The sequence below is a fragment of the Dipodomys merriami genome, unplaced genomic scaffold (assembly GCF_024711535.1).
Source record: "Dipodomys merriami isolate MVZ:Mamm:240054 unplaced genomic scaffold, mDipMer1.0.p SCAF_7, whole genome shotgun sequence".
In the NCBI taxonomy this organism is placed as follows: Eukaryota; Metazoa; Chordata; class Mammalia; order Rodentia; family Heteromyidae; genus Dipodomys; species Dipodomys merriami.
Window position 1 is genome coordinate 44,140,839 of NW_027206290.1, and position 21,304 is coordinate 44,162,142.

General features: G+C 37.8%; 1 pseudogene; it reads left to right on the forward strand.

Moving 5' to 3' along the window:
• The first annotated feature begins 20,398 nt into the window (after window positions 1-20,398).
• On the forward strand, window positions 20,399-20,950 carry LOC138817143 (E3 ubiquitin-protein ligase RNF4 pseudogene; annotated as a pseudogene).
• The last annotated feature ends 354 nt before the right edge of the window (window positions 20,951-21,304 follow it).

Below are 21,304 nucleotides of genomic sequence, written 5' to 3' on the forward strand. Positions count from 1 at the left end.
AGTGCCCCCTCCAAAAAAAAACTCAGTGATCATTTCTATGCATGATAAGAAATGACCAACATTCATTCTTTTATCAATGTCTAGTAACCACTTAGCAGGTATCAGATGCTAGTTTGGTCAACGCAACAACAGTTGCTTTTCTGAAGGACCTCAAAGTCTAGGGGAAGAAAAGACACCATAGTTAATAATGAACAAGAATGTAAGTAAGAATAAGGATAGATCAAGGTAATATAATACTTGAAAAATATTTAAGAAAGAATATCAGGTTAAGAATCTACCTAAAATAATTTTTAAAACTTCACCTTTGATGGTTCATCTAACTGAGTGCATTTTGGGCATCCAGTGGTCATCCAGAGATCAGGAGTCAGTTGAAACGTAGGAGACTCAGCCAGTGTCAAGAGGTACAGAGCACCAACTCCATTCTTGCTTAATCCCTAATTCACAGCAATCACCAAGTAGATCTTAGTGAACCAGATTGAAAATGCTTCAGCCCTCTGTGTTTTAATGCCTCAGAAATTACCAAAGAAGTCACACATAGAGTAACAGACACGTTAGTGTGAATAATAGAAATTCAGAATATAATCAGAGTCTAGATCAGGGTTCCTAATAGTCTTGATCTTGAGGCAGCACAGAGGTAAGAGAGGTAGGCTAAGAAAAGAGAAAAGACAACCAAGACCTGAAGAATTAGTACAACTGACCGGTGCAAAAGGAAGAGATTAAGTTTTCAAGCAAAGTTCACTGTGCTGTGACCTGGAAGAAAGCAAGTACGAATGTGGTGTTCTAGAGGGATTATGGGAAGTTGCATTTTTCTACTGCAAAGCTAAGAGGATATTAGGCTGGAAACTCTTGTACAAAGATTGGATTTTATGCAGTGTGCAAGAGAAAGCCATTAAAGATTTCAAACAGGATAGTTATGCAATTAAATTCGGATTTCAAAAACTCCAGCTATTCTGCGTAGAATGAAATATTAATTTCAAAAGTGAGCCTGGATGTGATTACCTAGAGCAAAGATCAAAATTTGATTCAATCTGCTAATGTGCTCTACCCTGTAGAGTTCTTTTAAAAATAATTTAACCTGTTCTTATTTTATCATTTAATTGGCACATATTAACAATAGGGGGGTTGTGGTAATAATTCCATAGAAGCATAGAAGCATAAAGTGTATTTTGAACAAGTTCTCTATTATATTCTGGTAACTCCTCACTGCTCACTGCTTTTCTAGTGTTTGGCATGATTTTATTATATAGCCTTCATGGTGTGTGTGTGTGTGTGTGTGTGTGTGTGTGTGTGTGTGTGTGTGTGTGTGTGTTTATGTGCAAGAGACAGAGAGAGAGAGAGACAGAGAGAGAGAGTGAAAGAGAGAGAGAGAGAGAGAGAGAGGGAGGGAGGGAGGGAGAGGGAGAGAGGGAGGGAGAGGGAGAGGGAGAGGGAGAGGGAGAGGGAGAGGGAGAGGGAGGGAGAGAGAGGGAGAGAATGGGGTTTGAACTCAGGCCTGAGTGTTTTCCCTTAGCTCAAAGATAGTGCTCTGCCACTTGAGCCACAGCTCAATATTTTATTTGATTGTTGGGCACTTTGGTTGATTCCACAGCTTGGCTGTTGTGCAAAAAGGTGCAAAAAGATGGATGTATAGGTATATCTCTTGTATGTCAACTTACACTCCTTTGAGTATATGCCTGAGTGAGAAGGCAAGATCATAAAGTAGATCTATTGTTAGACTAAATCTATTGTTAGAGTTAAATTTCTATCAAGTGAATGAGGGTCCTTTCCCCCCATATCTTTGCTAGTATTCTTTGTTTTCTTGATGATTACCATTTTCTCCAGAATGAGACAGAATTGCAATGTAGTTTTGACTTATATTTGCTTTATGTCTAAGGATGTTGAGCATGTCTTTCTGTGCCATTTTTAGTTCTTCTGAAAATTCTGTTCAACTCATTTGCTCATTTATTTTTAGTTTAATTTTTAAATTTCAGTTTAATTTATATTCTGATATTAATTCTTTATCCATTGAATAGTTTATGGAAGTTTTATTCAATTCTGTAAATTGCTTCTTGATTATAGAATATTTCATTCAGCAGCTGCACAATACACATTTTTCTCTACAGTCCACAGAAATTTTTCAAAAGTAGATCATATTGTAGGACATTAAGAAATTCTCATCAAATGTAAACAAATTGAAATAACCTTCTGAATTCTATCATAGCATAATGGAATAACACTAAATAACAGCAAATATAAAGCTACAGAAAATATTCAAAGACATGAAGCTTGAAGAATGTATTGTTGAATGCCCATGGGGTCACTGAAGAAACCTTTATTTCTTCAACAAAAGAGTTCCTAGTTTAAATGTGAGAAAGTAAATTTCTGTTGTTTAAACAAAAAGAACTTAATGAAAATAAAATCTGTTTAATTCTAAATTTGTTTTGAATATTTAAAAATTCGAAGTTCTCAAAGTCAGGATTCTTAGAGTTGTTTCAGTTTTTGTGTCTTGAAAATTAAAGCATCCATATCTTAACTATGATGAATAATGCTGCGATAAACATGGTTGTGCTGTAGCTTTAGTATGGCCTTATTTGTGATCATTTGGGTAAATGCCCAGAAGTGGGATTGCTGGGTCATAGGGGAGCTCTACGTGTAGTCTTCTGAGGAACCTCCATACTTCTGGAACCAACTCAGATGCCCCTCAGTAGATGAATGGGTCAAGAAAATGGTGTGTATGTGCGTGTGTGTGTGTGGATACATATATATATATATATATGTATATATATATATATATTGGAATTCTATGTTTCTACCAGAAAGAATAACACTGTACCATTTAATAGAAAATGGAAATACTTGGAAAAAAATCATATTAAGTGAAGTAAGCCAGACCCAAAGAAACATAGGTCCCATGGTTTCCCTCATTTGCAACAATTAGTATAGGTCTAGGATAATTTTATCAGATGAGCAGTGAAGCTCGAAAGCTAAGTACGTATGACCATAGAAAATGATGCTAAGTGAAATGAACCCTAAGAAATGGACACAAGAGGTCTTTCTTTGTTGTTGTTTTTAATGTACTATATGATTTTTTTTTGTTTCCTTTGTATGTTCTTCCCCCTATAGTATATCCCCTGTTGTCAGTGTCCTTGATTTTGATGCCCTGCATCTTGTATATACATTTGTCTAATCTGGGGAGGGGAAGGGGAATAACAAAACGCTGAAACAAGGACACAGGATGACCCACTGCAACAATGATACCCACGAAACAGTATATTGGAAATGAACTTTACAACTTCGGGGGAGGGGGAGGAGTGAGGGAGCGAAGTGATAGTGGGTGAACAACAAAGGAAGGGGAAACAATGTTTTCAAGAAATGTACTCATTACCTTACTCAGGTAACTGTAACCCCTCTGTACAGCATCTTTACAGTAAAATAAAATAGAAAAAAGAAAGAAAATGAAAAGATCCAGCAATCCTGGGCTAGATTTCCTGAGCTGTCAACAATTAGCCAGAGCTGGACCACTTAAACAATGACTCTCACACAAGCAAGTGCGCTTCCACCTGCAACCAGCTAAAGGGACAGTTAGTTTAATTTTGTTGCTTCTATTTTCCTCTAAATACTATGAACATTGATGAACAACAAGATATTTTCATGGTCTTAACTATCTCTTTATAGACAGCTGACTATTGCAAATCAAAACATAACCAGATCCTAAATATGTGGTTAAGATACTGGACAATATCTTGATCAGGTGCTCACAAAATCAGATATATGTCATGTGCCTCCACATGTGATGCCATGAGAAAGACACAACACATGTTGTATTTATGGGTATTTAAGTTTTTAAGGTACTTAATGAATAAAGTCCAAGGAAGGCTGGTTTAAAGCTATGGAGAGTTTTGGGACCTTGCCATCATAAGAGAAACCATCTTATCAGCTCTAGGCCACCTGAGGACTCATATTTTTCTTTTGTAATGAAAATAAAGCTTTACCTTTTTTTCTAGATTAAAGATAATTAAACCTAATTAGTCAGTAAAAAACATTCTTCAGAGAGAATATTCAGACACTTGAAAGATTTCTAGGAAAAAATAAAGAATAGAAAACTCATATATGAATATGTGGCATATTCTTAGTTTATGGTTATAAAAGCTTTCATTATTAAACAAATCACAAGAACTCAATTCAAGAACTTCTATGAATAACAATGAAACAAACCCAATGAAATGAAGGGAACTAATAAAGTTAGAAGTAGAAAACAAATAAAGAGATTGTGTAAATCAAAGAACAAGTTCTTCAGGAAAACAATGATATTTTATCTGGTAAATGTGACCTCAGAAAGAAATGGGAGAACATAAATTCATAAAGATTATGTTTAGAAACATAAGCAGAGAAACAGATACTATTTTCAAAGTATGGGAAAGTAACATTCTTACACAAAATATTATAAAATTGTTCACACATAATATATAAAGGAAGCAACCATGAAAGAAATGGAAAAAGTTACCAAACAATAAGGCTCATAAGAAAGATCCACGTTAGGTATAGCGTTATAGACTAGTTATTTCAAAATATTGAAAAAGGTAAAAATTTCTCATTAAACATTTTTCATCACTGAAAATATTGGAAAGCTTTGTAATTTATTTATGTAATGAGACCAATCTTGAGACTGGAATGTAACAAAAGAGATTAAAACATAAGATTCTGAAGTGAATTTTAAAAAAAGGTTAAAAAAAAATAGAGCTTCACAGCTTAACAAAGCCCAGCTCTTTGATGAGGAAAGTGGTGAAAATGTGTGACATGGTCTGGCATGCTGTCTTCCTACAGCATGTCTATGCTATGTACTCTCTAATAAAATTTTTATTACCTTAAAAATTCATAAAATCACTTCACAATGCATAATGATATGTGATCGGTTTTGTTTAATGCTCAACTTCTCTAGAATTAAAATATAAATGTGTAAATCTTACCAATATAAATTCTATGCTGCAGGGCTGGAAAGATGGCTCAGTGGTAGAGTGCTTGCTTTACATGCAAGAGGCCCTGGGCTCAATTTCTCAGCACTACATAAGCAGACAAAAATAAAGCCAGAAATGGTGCTATGGCTCAAGTGGTAGAGTGCTAGCCTTGAGTTGAAGAGCTGAGGGACAGCGCCCAGGCCCAGAGTTCAGGCCCCACAACTGACCAAAAAAAAAAATTCTATGCTGCAATATACAATAATATATAATTGTCACATCAAAAAAATCATATGATCAGTCACTTGATGAATCTCAAAATATTTTTAATATGTATATAATATTTAACATGATAAAAATGTCTAAGTCTAGGTGAATATATAAGAATAAAATATTTGAAATGTCTAATTTTTGAGTTTGTGTTTTTAAAGCACAACAGCTTTTTAAAAAATCAATAGCATAAAAACAAGAAGTATAAGAATGTTTAGCAATTGTGAAATGAAATAAAATTATTACTTGGAGTCTATGTCTTTTGACTAAAATATGAAAAGGGCCAGTTGAAAATCTTATATAGCTAATAAAATGATCAGGGACAAAATAAATATTTAAAACCAAACAATAAACTGTCACAAAAGAACCATTTTAGTATTAAATATATTTGACAGAAAACAATGTACAAAATAATTTTGTAAGACAAATAGATTTGATATTATATGCCCAAATCCAGGAAGAAAATAAATTCTCAAGTAAATTTAAATGTTAATACAATGCCAATGAAGTTAAAACAGTTGGGTTTTGTTATGGATGGTGTTTTGATTTGGTTTGAAACACAACAAATCAAAGAAAGGCTGGATAAATGGGACTGCATTAAATTGCAGAGCTTCTGCATTGCAGAGGACATTGCTAGCACAATATATCTAAACCTCACAGACTGGGAGAAGATCTTCACTAGCCATACAGCAGACAAGGGATTCATTTCTAAAATATACCTACAGCTCAAGAAACCCCCAAAGAAACAACTACCCCAGTAGAAGATAGGCTTTAAGAGAGACCTCTCTGAAGAGGAAATATGAATGCCAAGAGACACATGAAGACTTGCTCAACATCCCTGGCTATAAAAGAAATGCAAATCAAAACAACACTGAGATTCCACCTTACACCAGTTAGAACTGCCATTATCAAGAAAACAAATAATAGTAGATGCTGGTGGGAGATGGCCCAAAGGGGAATGCTACTACACTGTTGCTGGGAAGGTAAACTTGTTTAACTACTCTGGAAAGCAGCATAGAGATTCCTCAAAAGATTACACATAGAGCATCCCTATGACCCCACAATCCCACTTTGGGGAATTTACCCAAATAAACACAAACAAAGCCATACTAAAGCTACTAGCATGATGATGCTCATTGCAGCATTATTTACCATACCTAAGATATGGAACCAATGGAGATGCCCCTCAGTAGATGAATGGATCAAAAAAATGTGGTACATATACACAATGGAATTCTATGCTTCCATCAGAAAGAACAAAATTGCTCCATTTGTAAGGAAATGGAAAGACTTGGAAAAAATTATAGTAAGTTAAGTAAGCCAGACCCCAAAAAAGTAGATTGCTATGTTTCCCCTTATTTGTAAGAACTAGAATAAGTCTACGATATTCTTAACAGGGCATCTCCATAACCCAACTGCAAAGTGTATAAGACCATATATAATCAAGCATATCAACATAAACTCCAACATATGGAAACAAGAGGTTCTTATTAGACCCTGCATGTAGTTTGTTTGGTTTTTTCTATATTTTATTTTCTTCTTTTCTATTAGTTTTGTGTGCCTTGGGTCTCGCTTATAAGATTATTCAATATGTGAAAGGGAAAGGGAATCACAGAAACAGCAAGACAAAGGATGAAGCAAGACAAAATGATAAGGATTTGACACTATGTTGGATATGTACATTACAAACTTAGCGGGGAATAGCGAGAGCCAAGCAGGAGATAATGAGGGATGAGGTAACAATGATTAAAAGCAAATGTACTCATTACCTAACTTATGTAACTGTAACCTCCCTGCTCATCTTTTAATAAAAATAAATTTAAAAATAATATTACATAAAATTGTAATAGACAAGGGAAATCTTCATGGTCTATCAAGTGAAAAGTGTTACAGATTATCTCAATTTTGTATACATATACACACATATGAATGTATGTGTGTGTGCATATGATTTAATTTTTAAAACATAGATTAAAAATCTTAGAATGTAACAAAACATAACAACAATTATTATACTTTAGTACCAGTTTTATAGAATATTTCTATTTGCTAGTTTTATTGTTTTTATGCTAGTAGTAGAGCTTGAACTCAGTGCGTCACATATTTTTTTAGCTTTTGTGCTCAGAACAGGAACTCTACACTTTAGCCACCTATTTTCTTTCTTACACTTTACTGAGTTCTACAATTTGTTGGTCTTATACATATATATATATATATATATATATACACACATATATATATACTAACTGTACATAAATATATATTAAGTTAATACATATATACATAAGTACACATCTAAACATACATGCATTATATAATATACATAATATACATTATATATCTAAATACATATATTTCATATTTACATATGCTACATAACATAATGTATCATAATTTTATACTACATAATATATAACATATTATATAATATATAATATGCATTTATAGACATATGTATGTCAAATATAAATGCCTCTGCATATTTGAAAGCAGTGGAATATCTCAAATAAATAGCTGATGACAGTGTTCTTTTGTCTCTTTATGTGCTCATCCATTCATAGCCCTGCTTTAACCAGAGCAAGCAGCTGTGGAGATAGAAGCTGCTGTGGGGTTGAAACCTTTCTACCTTTCAATGAGTCAATGATTTCAGGAAGGTTACTTGACTTCTCTAAGCTTCCTCTTCTTCTATTGCAAGAGAGGTTTAAGATAAATGATGAGAATAATGGTGAAGGCATGAATTGGAATGAATGACCTCCATTCCCCACATCTCCCAACTTTCTCTTTTTCTTATTGTTCTGCTTTCTTTCTTCCTTCTCTTCACTGACCCTCCCATCTGCTCTAGATTAAATCTAGATTAAAGTCTGACTTCTTTCTTAAAAGAGTCCTCAAATGTGGTTGGCAATGTCTCACACCTGTAATCCTATCTACTCAGGAGGCTGAAATCTGAGGATCATGGTTCAAAATTAGCCCAGGAAGGATATTCTGTGAGATTCTTATTTCCAATTAACCACCCAAATCAGGAAGTAGAGTGGTAGCTCAAGTGATAGAGTATAAAGTCTTGAGCAAAAAATATAAGGGCAATGCCCAGACTGTGAGTTCAAGTTCTAATACTAGCAAATAAATAAATAAATGTCCTAGAATAAAGAGGGACCAGAAAAATCAAGGGTCTTTAAAATATTCTACATGCTACGCTCAGCATTTTCTTGTCTCCTATTCAGTAATTTGGTTTTTTTTTAAATCGTAGAACCAGGAGGAAGCACGGCCTTTAGACTGCAATTTGAAAAGATTAGAGGGACAATATTATATATGCATATATATAATTTATGGCAATGTCATATATATCATATATATGTAATGAGTATGTTTCTTTTTGAACAGTGTCACCCATTTCCTTGCTTTTTCCAAGTTTTTCCCTCCTATCCCGTCTATAAGTTGTATAAGTCCCATTTCTTGGAGTTCATTTTGATAAATATCATTTCATATGATCACATGCACATAGCTATTGGACCTTTGTGATCCTCTCCTAAGAATCTACAAGTAAATACAGTGGATGGTAAAAGAAATGAATACATTTGGATACAATAAATTATATAGGATTCTAGTCTCAAATTTTGAGATTCAAAATGTTTAGCATACACAAGAGAGAAAGGTGTTGCATATAATTTAAAACCAGAGCAAAATAAAGTTGCATTTATTTTCTCTACCTCAGGAGGAATTTCCACCATGAGCTGTTGTTGTTTGATTGTCTTTACCCAGTAGCACCAAGCATTTCCATTTCATGGGAAAGAGCAAAAGAAGGCAAGCAACCTAAGGCTAAACAGTGAGGGTATGTGAAGAGGGCACCTGTGTTTTACCATCTGCTGTAGGAGGATTTTCCTCTGTGGTTTTATAGGCTTGGGGGGCTATTGAAAAATATCTTTGTATAAATTAAATCAACTCTAATTAAATTAGGAGAAATTTAGTTAGGAAAGAGTCTAGATATTTTATTGAGTTTTACAACAGGGAACACTCTAAGCTTTAAGCATGAAGGCAGGAAGCAGCTAAATACAGAAATTAGTCTGGTGAGGGATGGGAGTTTGGGGAGACTGTGCTTCTCTTGGGAAGATTGAGTATATACAGCAGAAGATTGAATTTAGATAGATTGTTTTCTCCAGGTCCCATAACAATAACCCCATTATGCTTTCTTTCAACAATACCTTATTTCTCCTTGTGGTAGACAACCATCCCTATCCTCTGCCAGCTGCTCTATTTTTTGGCTCTATAGCTCTTCCCAGATGGCTGGATGGGATAGTCCACTCTCAACAGTGAGAGTCGTGACCACTGCATTCCCAGAAGCCACAACCTTACATATTGCCACAGAGCAGAAATAAACCAATAGTGATGGTACAGCATGTAAACTAGTCATTTAGAATACATGTGCAGGGCACTGGCTGAGGCCTATAAACCTAGCTACTCAGAAGGCTGAGATCTAAGGATTTGTGCTTCAAAGCCAGTCTGTGAAAGAATGTACCTAAGAGTCTTATCTCCCAATTAATTACCCAAAACACCAGAAGTGGAGCAGTGGCTGAAGTAGGGGACTGTCAGCCGTAAGTAAAAAAGCTAAGGCCCTGAGTTCAAACCCCAAACTGGTATACACATGCAAAATTAAAAAAAAGTCTATCAGAGCAGGAAGCCCTGAGTTCAAGTCCCTGTACTGGCATACACACACACAAAAATAACCAGAGCAATGCATACCAGATTTGTAGTACAATGGTAGAGTATCGGCCTAGTAAACACATGGCTCCAAGTTCAAACAGCAAACTTCAAAAATAAAGAAACAAATACATAAAGCTCTAGTCCTAACACACATGTACAAAAACATTGCAAATTTTCACAAGTAAAACAAAAGGAAAATTCATATGAATATTTCAGTGGATAGAAATAACATGATAAAAATCCACAAATTCATAGCTTTGAACTCCTTTTTAGATATTTAATGCAGAAGACTATCTGAAGAAAGGAAAATTTTAAAGACAAGAGTATACTTACTATTAAAATATTAAAAGTAGTACTGTTAAGATTAGGATTAAGGCCTAGAATGTGCAATAAGACAAGAAAAGACAAAAGATGCCATATACTAAATGAGTTTATCTATTACAGTTTCCAGGTAAATCGTTAATACAGAAGTATCAATTATATTTATATAGATACAGGCCTACATATATGTCAGCAATGAAAAATTTAAAAAACTACACTTCAAAATGCAAAAATGACTGATGATAAAGAAAAAACTTGATTGATTATATTTCATGACAATGAAAGTTTCATAATCACATTCTTTACTTACCCAAGTAGTAGAGAAACTTCTCTGAAGAGGAAAGAAGGATGGCCAATAGATACATGAAGAAATGCTCAACCTCTCTAGCCATAAAAGAAATGCAAATCAAAACAACATTGAGATACCACCTCATCCCAGTTAGAATAGCTATAATCAAGAACTCTAATAACAACAGATGCTGGAGGGGATGTGGACAGAAGGGAACCTTACTGCATTGTTGGTGGGAATATAAACTTGTTCACCACTTTGGAAAGTAGTATGGAGGTTCCTCAAAAGACTCCACATAGAGCTCCCCTATGACCCAGCAATCCCACTTTTGGACATTTACCCAAATGATCACAAGCAAGACTACACTAAAGCTACCAGCACAACTATGTTTATTGCAGCATTATTTACCATAGCTAAGATATGGAACCAACCCAGATGCCCCTCAGTAGATGAATGGATCAAGAAAATGTGAAATATACACAATGGAATTCTATGCCTCCATCAGAAAGAATGACATTGCCCCATTTGTTAGGAAATGGAAATACTTGGAAAAAATTATATTAAGTGAAGTAAGCCAGGCCCAAAGAAACATAGGTCCCATGGTTTCCCTTATTTGCAATAACTAGTATATGTCTGAGTCAAGCAGAGAAGGTCAGATATGTTGATGTTAGGGAAATGAACCCCAAGATAAGTATTCACATGTTTTTTTTCCTTTCATGCAATTATTTCTAACATATTTATAAGATGATGTCTATGTTGCTTTGTATGTCCCTCCCCCATGGTATAACCCCTGCTTTCACTGTATTTGATGTTGGTATAATTTGTGGAGGGGAAGGGCAAAAACAAATCATTTAACTAAGGATACAGGTGGACCCATTACACAATGAGATGTACAAGTCGTTATGTCGAAAAACGAACTTTACAACTTTGGTGGGGGATGGGGATAGGATGGGAGTATGGGAAGGGATGGGAAGGGGAAACAAAGGAGGCAACAATGCTTGATAAGAAATGTACCCGTTATCTTGCCCATGTAATTATAACTCCTCTGTATGGTATTTTCACAATAAAAAAAAAAAAGGTATCATGGAAGGAATGAATGGCAAAAGCTGGATAATCACTTGCAATTAAATAAAATTTGACTTTTATCTTATACAAACATTAAATTAAAATGAATTAGAGACTTAAATATATAACAGGAAACTATTAAATAATGAGAAGAAAAAAGAGAAAACACATCTTAGTATTGTCCTTACCAATAATTGTTTTGTCTTTGTTTTACACTATAGAGTGCAAGCAACTATGTAAAGAAATAGAGACATACTCCAACCCTGGAGACACACTAGGAAATTCTGAGCATTTCTAGTAAGATGAAGGCCGTCCCTGGCCTCCCTGCTATGGTTGGAGCATATACACATTTGGGCCTGAAAAAATAATTTGTTAAAAATGTGAACTATATTTCAGTCCCTTTAGAATTACAGATTCCCGGATTATAGAGTTAAAAGACTGAAGAGCTAGTTTTCTGTGTTCATAAACAGAAAAGCAAAACAGCAGACCAGAATGTAGAAAGAGCTGATAATGGGGATCTTATCAGGCCCAGATGTTACCCCACTTCCTGTGTCAACTGGAGTCTGTGTCCTCCTGTTAGGTCTTGGCTGTTTACAAAGAGGTATCAGACACATATGCTGAAGAATCTCAAGAATTAAGAGGTGCTGTCCTATCTTTGCCTTTCCTTTTAGAAGTGACACAAATTTATTTTCTTGTCCATTATATCGTGCTTGGCCATGAATTAAAGGACCCTTCCGAAAAAGGATGAGAACAGATGGAGATTGGTGAGCTTATACAATGGCTTCCCTTGTTAAGATGTTCCTTTCTTTTCTTTTTTTCTTTCTTTTTATACAAATGGAAACTCATGATCATAATGGATATACTATGTGGCTTTACTCTCCACAGGTGATGTTACCATGCATCTCTGACAGAAGTTATCACATTCTCTTTTAATCGTCAGAATTGTCAGGAATACAGATGTCTCTGCAGTTAGACGAGGAGACACTGGAAGTCATAGATATGGCCTTTAGTCACATTTGTGTGTGTGTGTATGTGTGCCAGCACCATGCCTTGAACTCAGGGCCTCCTCAGGTTCTTGTCTTTTTTGCTCAAGGCTGGCACTCTATCACTGGAGTGAAACCTCCACTTCAGCTTTTCTATGCTTTAAAAAAATTATTGTAAAGGTGATGTACAGTGGGGTTACAGTTACATAAGGCAGGTATTGAGTACATTTCTTATTGAACAGTATCACCTCTTCCCTCCTTTTCTCCCAGTGTTTCCCTCTTGACCCCCTCCCCCACAAGTTGTACAGTTCATTTTCAACATAGCATCTAGTGAGTATCACTGCTGCATTTATTCACACTCTGTCCCTCCATTTCTGTGCTCCCTTTTGCCATCCCCCAAACGGATAAACTTACATACAAGACAAAAGGTTCAGATATCAAAACCAGCAACAAAGAAGAAAAAACAAACAAACAAGAAGCAAAATAACACAAAAACCTCTGTTTTCATTCCTCGGAGTTCATTTAGATAAACATCATTTTATATGATCCTATGGACATAGCTATTGAGCCTTTGTAATACTCTCTTAAGAATATTATCTGGGCTCTGGTGGCTCACATCTGTAATCCTAGCTATTTAGGAGGCTGAGATCTGAGGATTGTGGTTTGAAGCCAACCTCCAGCCCTCTCTCTTCCTTATTTTCTGTTCTGCCTCCTGAATTTACAGCTTTGCCAGGACTTCTGTGTCATTCCCAAGAGAGTTCACAGTAATTTCTATGTTTAGAACACAGATGTGTAAGACTCAAGGAGGGCCGGGCATAAGTGGCTCAGGCCTGTAATCCTAGCTACTCAGGAGGCTGAGATCGGAAGATCATAGTTCAAAGCCAGCCCGGGCAGGAAAGTCCATGAGTCTCTTATCTCCAATAAACCACTAGAAAACTGGAAGTGGCACTGTGGCTCAAGTGGTAGAGAGCTCGCCTTGAGCTGAAGAATGCAGGGACAGCGTCCAGGCCCAGAGTTCAAGCCCCATGACCAACAACAATAACAAAAAATACTCTAGGATGAATCATCCATCAGTTCTGTCTAAAGTACCAGGCTTGCTTCACTAGCTTCAGAAAGCTCAGAAACAAAGCTCCTGCCCATGCATTGCATTTAATAGTGCTAATTTTACAATTTCACCTTCAGCTAAGTGACTCCAGGGGCTTTAAACATTAATTCCCCAAGTACTACAGAATACATATGTTTTAGAAATTATACACACACACACACACACACACACACACACACACAATTTTTGTGCCTATACTTGGGTTTGAACTCAGGGCCTCATAGTCTCCCTTGGCATTTTTACTCAAGATGACACCCTATATTTTGTGTCACATCTCTATTTCTGGCTTTTTGTTGGTAAACTGGAGGTAAGAGTCTCATGACGTTTTCTGGCTAGCCTGGCTTAGTACCAGATCTGAGATCTCATGCTCCTGAGTGGCTAGTATAACCAGAGTAAGCCATTAGCATAATATAGACTTTTTTAAGGGTCACCTACTGTGAAATTATGGAGGAATCATTTAATTATTTTTAATTAATTAATTATTGAATTCTTGTTTTTTGGTTCTACATTTGGAACCCAAAGGAAAATATGAACAGCTTTTGTAGTTATGTGTTTTTTGTTTACTAATGACATAAGTTTATTATTTGTGCACTGTCACTTTTCTTTAAATCCCTTTATTTACACACCTAGCAAATCATCATCAGAGAGGTAACATGCTCCTGGAGATGAGAGAACTACCACTCATCTTGCATCTAGGAAACAATAAGATTTCAAGAATGTTCAATGACATGTCCTGGATTAGTGGATTGGACAATCAGTTACAAGATTAAGGAACAAAGGCCAAACCTCAAAAATTACTAACTAGTAATGAGAATCAAATTATATGGAAGTACATTGGAAAGAAAACAGGGAAATGTGCTGATATTTTAAATAAAGAAAAATAAGCTTAGCAGCTGGGTGCTTGTGGATCACATCTGTAATCCTACCTATTCAGGAGGCTGAGATCTGAGGAATCTGGGTTGAAGCCAAGGCAGACAAATAAAGCATGCTTTATTTGCTTCTAGACACTATACCACAAAATAGCATCAAAAATCTGATCATAGAATAAGAATATTTCATGAAATAACAATCTGCAAGGTGAACTGCCAGAAGAATCCCAAAGCACACAACAGATGGCATTGCTTTATTCCAGAGTTCTCTTCTTTGTTCTAATGGGCACAACTTGGAAAGTAGCTTGATTGGAAATGAGAGTTACATTAATTATTTATTATGACTTACAACTAGACTATGCATACAAACAACAAAAGCAGTTCTTGGAACATTTATTAATTACCCCAAAGATGTTTTTAGTACTTGACATTATAATTATCCTAAAGTCACGGCAGGAAATCAGCAAAAAAACTAATTTGCTTCATGATATGGTGAGAAAGTGTTGCTTTGAAATATCATCAAATTCTCAAAGATAAAAGTTTCGTTCCATTCTAGAATTGCATCTATATCTCTCTGTGCCTCTTTTCCCTTAGTTGTTCACTTAGAATTCCAAAAAAAAGAAAATACAATAAGATTCCAGAAGAAAAAGAAGGAGGAAGTGATTCTAAAAAAGAAAGACCTGTTCTGTTAGGAAAGAGGGCACAATTAACAGCCTTGCTTTTCCTGAAGTGTTTGTGGAACAGCAAACCTGTAAGGGTCATAATGTGGTCATTAAATGGGGACAATCTGATCAGAATGGCAAAACTGAACTTGTTGGTTACTTGCAGTGCATGCATGTGTGTGTGTGTGTGTGTGTGTGTGTGTGTGTGTGTGTGTGGTGTGCATGTGTGCATGCGCACGTGTGCACATGCATGCATGCCAGTACTTGTGCTTGAACTCAGGGCTTGTGCTCTCACTTGGCATTTTTGCTCAAGGTGGCCCTCTACTAATTGAGCTACAGTTACATTATCAAAAAAACCGAGAGTCAGCTTGTAAGAGAAACCCACTACCGGAGATTGATTGGATGAGGAGTCATGGTCCACCCTGCGGAAGACTTTGGACAGCTGCTTGACTGGCAGTTCTTCAGACAGCTTGTTCCTGTGGTCCCTCAGAACATAGTTTCTGGCTTGTTCTGTTGTGGAATGATACTATATTTTCATGCCAGAACATGGGAGACATCTTTGCATAAGTTCTCTGTGTCTGCTACTTCCTAAGAAGTAATGTGTTGTCAGTATATCCATGCGGTTATTTATTTTCCATGATTACATAGCAACACATTAAGGGGTCTCAGGCAACAGACCTGGGAGTTAGCTCTCAGGGATCCATGGTGCTTTCAGTGGCCTGGGCCAATGGAGAACTTTGTAGGTTTCTGGATGGCAATTATCACGCTAATATTAATGAAATTCTGCAAATAATGTGACATGGTCAGGGTGCTTGGGACATCAACAGGAAATCTTTGGTTTGCCTTCTGTAGGGACAGTGATACTGGTATGTGCTAAACTGAACAGTCCCTAATGTCAAATGCTGTTTCCTGGTTGGAGGGCAGAGAGTATCAGGTTTATCCTTTATAAGGTACGAAATGACTCTTCTGCTGTTTAAGCAAACTCTCCAGAGCTCTCAGAGGAGTGAGCTTAATTTCAGGAAGAGTAAGCACTGGGGAAATAAGGTTTCACATGAGTAACCAGGCAGAATTCTGTGGGTCTTCATAACTAGCTCATACATGCTCTGAAGCAAGCTGGCCACATGACATGCATCCTGAAAGTCACTCATCAGAGGTTTGCTGAGAAGCTCCTAATGTTGCTCCTGGGTAGAATAGATGTGGACTCTACATACATGGCTACTAAATGCACTCAGTCTCTGGAAATCAAAGCAATATAATGACACCCACCACCTACAGAATTCCATTTCTACCACCAAGCCTATTAAAAGACTTGTTACAGAGAGAGAGAGAAAGAAAGAAGAGAGAAGAGAGAGAGAGAGAGAGAGAGAGAGAGAGAGAGAGAGAGAGAGAGAGAGAGAGAGAGAAAGAGAAAGAGAAAGAGAGAGAGAGAAACACAGACAGACAGACAGATGGACAGACAGACAGACATGGAGTTAGATTGATAGGAATGGACACACACAGAGAAAGACTTATTCTGTTTTCTTTTTAGATTTTTTAAAAATTTTATTGTAAAGGTGATATACAGAGGGGTTACAGTTACATAAGTCAGGTAATGAGTACATTTCCTTTTGAACAGTGTCATCCACTTCCTCATTCTCTCCCAGCTTTTCACCTCCCAACTTCCCCTCCAAGTTATTCTGCTTTCTTAAAGACATATTTCTTATACTGGGGTCTCATGAGAATACACAAGCTTATTTTAAGGGTACTTCAAAGAGTACCTATAGGAAAATTTCCATCAAGGTACCATATTATCACTGTTTATTCAGTGTGGGTTGAGATGCTGGAGTTCATTGATGAATAAGCTTCTCTGCTTTCATTCCCAAGGTTTCCAGCAATGGATGTGGGCCTTTTCCAAGTCTTGGAATCATTATCCCTGCCCTGGCCTAGTATGTTTATGCCTGCAGCTATTATTATCCATTGATCTCGGGCATGGTTATTTTCTAAGGCATAAAAAGCAGAGGATGAAAGGATGAGAGATTCCTGCTAGAACACTAATCTGACTCAGTAGCATACACCATCAGGAAATCTAATAATGAAATGTGACTTCTGCTATTTTGTAAAAGTGAAAGAGTTGATATAAACTGACCATGGGCCTTGATGGCTATACAAGCTGGCCAAGGTAAAACCACAAACACACAAACAGCTGCTAGCAAGCTTTGAAGAAAAGCAGGATTTGGAAGGACAATGTATTTTGGTAAGCTTAATCTTGCCAGTCACTTTTCGTTTTGCAACATTTGCTAATTTGAAAGCCGTGTGGGGCTAAGCCAAGCAGAATATTGTAGGCAAGCTCAGGCATTGCAGGGTCTCACTACAGTAAAAAGATAAAAATCAGAGACAGCCTGCACTTGTGGCTCATGCCTGTAATCCTAGTTACTCAGGAGGCTGAGAGCTGAGGATCATGGTTCAAAGCCAGCTTAAACAAGAAAGTTCGTGAGACTCTTATCTCCAAGAAACTTCCAAAAAGTCAGAAGTGAAACCGTGGTTCAAATGGTAAAGTACTAGAGTTGAGCAAAAGGGCTCAGGGTCAGTTCCCAGGTCCTGAGTTCAAGCCCCAGGATCAACACACACACACACACACACACACACACACACACACACACACACACACACACACACACACACACACACACACACACACACACACACACACACACACACACACACACACACACACAGTTGAAATAAAGGTTATTGAGGGAGCCAGCACCTAAGGATCTGATATGCTACAGGGAAAAAAAAATTACAAAGAGAAAAGACTAACATTCTGTGCAAGTTGCTCTCAAAGCATTTGCAGAATTGTAAACTTCATATAGTGAAAGCAAATAAGAGAGGCAGAAAGTGGTAGATAGAACCAAAAAGGCTATAAACACAGCTGTTTATCTAGCTCATGGTGCTGATGAGACAGGATTTTAATTTCAGGGCACTTCAGAGGCAAGTGTGTGGTTAAGCATGCCAAGATCCCATGTGGAGGCTTGGGATGTTATATCCTAGAGAAAAGCCAAAAACAAAGCTCTGTCTTGAATCATCACAGTTCCTATTGAATCAAGATGATCTGCTCCCAATCTCTTGCCTAACAAAAGAAGATGAAATTTTCTTTAAGGAAAATTAAATCTTACAGGATGTGTGCAGCACTGCATGCACAATGCTCAGTGGACACATGAGGGAAATAGGGCAAAATAAAATTTAGGAGGCTGAAATGGGAAGATATGGTACAAGGCTAGCCCACAAATCAAAGTCAGGAAGACTCTATCTCAACAGAGGGAAACTCGACAAAGGAGCACAGATCTATCATTCCCAGCAGTGACAGAGAGCCTAAAACAGAAGGGTACCAATTCAGGCATGCACCTGGGCAGAATAACCAGTGCAGCCATATACTGGGGGCTTATGCCTAGAATCCTAGTTACTTGGGAGGCTGAGTTTCAAAGCCATCTAGGGCATATGGTTTTAAACTGAATACCCAATACGTTAGCAAAAAGTTAGCCAGACTGAAGGGTTGGCTCAGACTATCAGTCACATTTAAGAAAGTCAAATATACTGAGTGCTGGTGGTTCACACCTATAATCCTAGCTACTCAAGAGGTCAAGATTTGAGAATTCCAGTTCAAAGCCAGAAGGGACAAGAAAGTCCATGAGATTCTTGTCTCTAGTTAATCAGCAAAGATCTGGAAGTAGAGAGGTTATTCAAACAGCCTTGAGCAATAAAAGCAAACAAGAACATGAGACTTTGAGTTCAAGTTCCAGTACTGGAGTGTGCATGCTCTCTCTCTCTCTGTCTCTCTGTCTCTCTGTCTCTCTGTCTCTCTGTCTCTCTGTCTCTCTGTCTCTCTGTCTCTCTGTCTCTCTGTCTCTCTGTCTCTCTCTCTCTCTCTCTCTCTCTCTCTCTCTCTCTCTCTCTCTCTCTCTCTCTCTCTCTCTCTCTCTCTCACACACACACACACACACACACACACACACACCCCTTTACTGAACCAGACTCTGCTAGACATTGGAGACACAAAGGTGACTGAGGGTCATGTCTGTAACTAATGTGGAGATATTTGTGTTCCTGAGAGCTGAAAGAGTGTGATAAATCCTGTCAGAACGGCCTGGTGATGTCATTTGTGGAGTGTAAAGCTATCTAACATACCCATTATGACTCAAGTTTCCACTTGAAACTGTCATAAGATTTCTGTCCCAGATCTGCTACTGCTGATATTGCCCTTCCATGATTACCACACTTACCAAATCCCTCCCAGGCTTCAATGTCTTCACCTGGGACACAGGGCCAGGTGGAGAAGGATAGAGTAAAAGCATCCATGCTGTAGAGATGACAGTGAGGATTCGTTAAAATCATGCATGCAAAATGTTCACATGGAGTTTAGAGCATAGCAATCACTTGACAAAGTTATTAGCTCATCTTGCCACTGTTACTTCACAGATGAGAAAACAATCACAGGAGTCTGCATCTTGCCCAGGTTTGCAAGGGCTTGTGGGTGTCATAGAGAGAACTCTAACTTACCTCTGACCCCAAGCCCAGTGCCCTCCCCTAGGCCCAAGGAATGAGACCACTCATGAGACTCAGTCTAGTACTACATCCACAAATAAGAACTGCCATATTCTAGTGTTTTCCTTCTTATTTAGCATTGCACTGAGATTTTCTTCTTGTCATTTCCTTGGAGATTATAGGAATTCTAAAACATCACAGATTATATCTTCCATGAAATGTCTCTTTCTCCCGTGAAAGAACAAGGTTCAATATTTTGAATTAGAGAGTTACACAATTTTCTCCTCATCCACATTCTATGTTCTAAGCCATGTGTGGACTCTATTAAAAACTACTTCCTTCATCCATTCAAAATTCCAAACACAGATGCTTGAGCAGTTCTCCCCAGCACTTCCCTCATTCGAGTTCATCTGCAACAGTCTCTGTGGGACGAGAGTAGCCTCAAGTCTTTGTAGAGAAAGAAAGTCCTTATGGTTGAAATACAAAAGAACGTGAATGGAGAAGTAATCAGGAATCACACATGAAAGAGGGGTCTTTGGAGTTGAAGATACTGGAAATCCATCTAGCTCTAAATTGTTTTTAAGCCAGAGGATGAGTAACCAGTGGACACAAGAGGCTGACAACATTTGACTTTGCTGCAAGCCCTGCTATAACTTCTTTTCCTATAAGTTGGAGCCAAAGAGCACAATGAGTACAAGAAAGAGAAAGCATGGTGGATCAGTAGGTTCTAGACAAGCCCAGAAGCAAACTCGGGAAACATCTGCCACTCCTGAGATTTCCTTGGAAGCCAAACCCATAGAACTTGTGGAAACTGGTGGAGAAGCAATTGTGGACCTCACCTGTGAATCTTTGGAACCAGTGGTTGTTGACCTGACTCACAATGACTCCGTGGTGATCGCTGATGAAAGGAGGCCAAGGAAGCATGCAAGAAGGCTGCGCCAAGACCATGCTGACAGCTGTGTGGTGAGCAGCAATGATGAGAAACTGTCCAGGGAAAGAGCTGTGTACATGACCACCCACACCCCCAGAGGCGCAGGGGAGGAGGAGACCACAGGACCCAGGCCCTCTGGTACTGTCAGTCGTCCAATCTGCATGGATGGATACTCTAAGAGTGTGCAGAATGGTCGTCTGATTGTTTCTACAGAATATGGCCACGTCTTCTGTAGCCAGTGCCTCCATGATTCACTTAAGAATGCTAACATTTGCCCAACTTGTAGAATAAAGAGCAGCCACAAGTGATACGACCCCCTTTATATGTGAAATAGTCAGATCTGCTCAGGAGAGAACAATGGACAGACACACAGCCACCTGGACTCTTCACATGCTATCTGCCTCCAGTCTCCTGAGCTCAAAAAGACTGTTTCAAAACCAACAATGGATTCGAAAACTGCTCTTTGGTTTCCAACCCCCTTAGATCCTTTGGTTACCCTGTTTGATGCTTTGGGGCTGGATCCAGGGGCACTCCCAGCCCACTCTGCATCACTGCTCCTGTGGAGTGGTCTTATTCCTGGGTGGGAGAAAAGGAGACAGACATGATTGAGGTGAGCTTTGTTGACTCCAGCCTCCTGGAGCCTACACATTTGCCAAGATGTT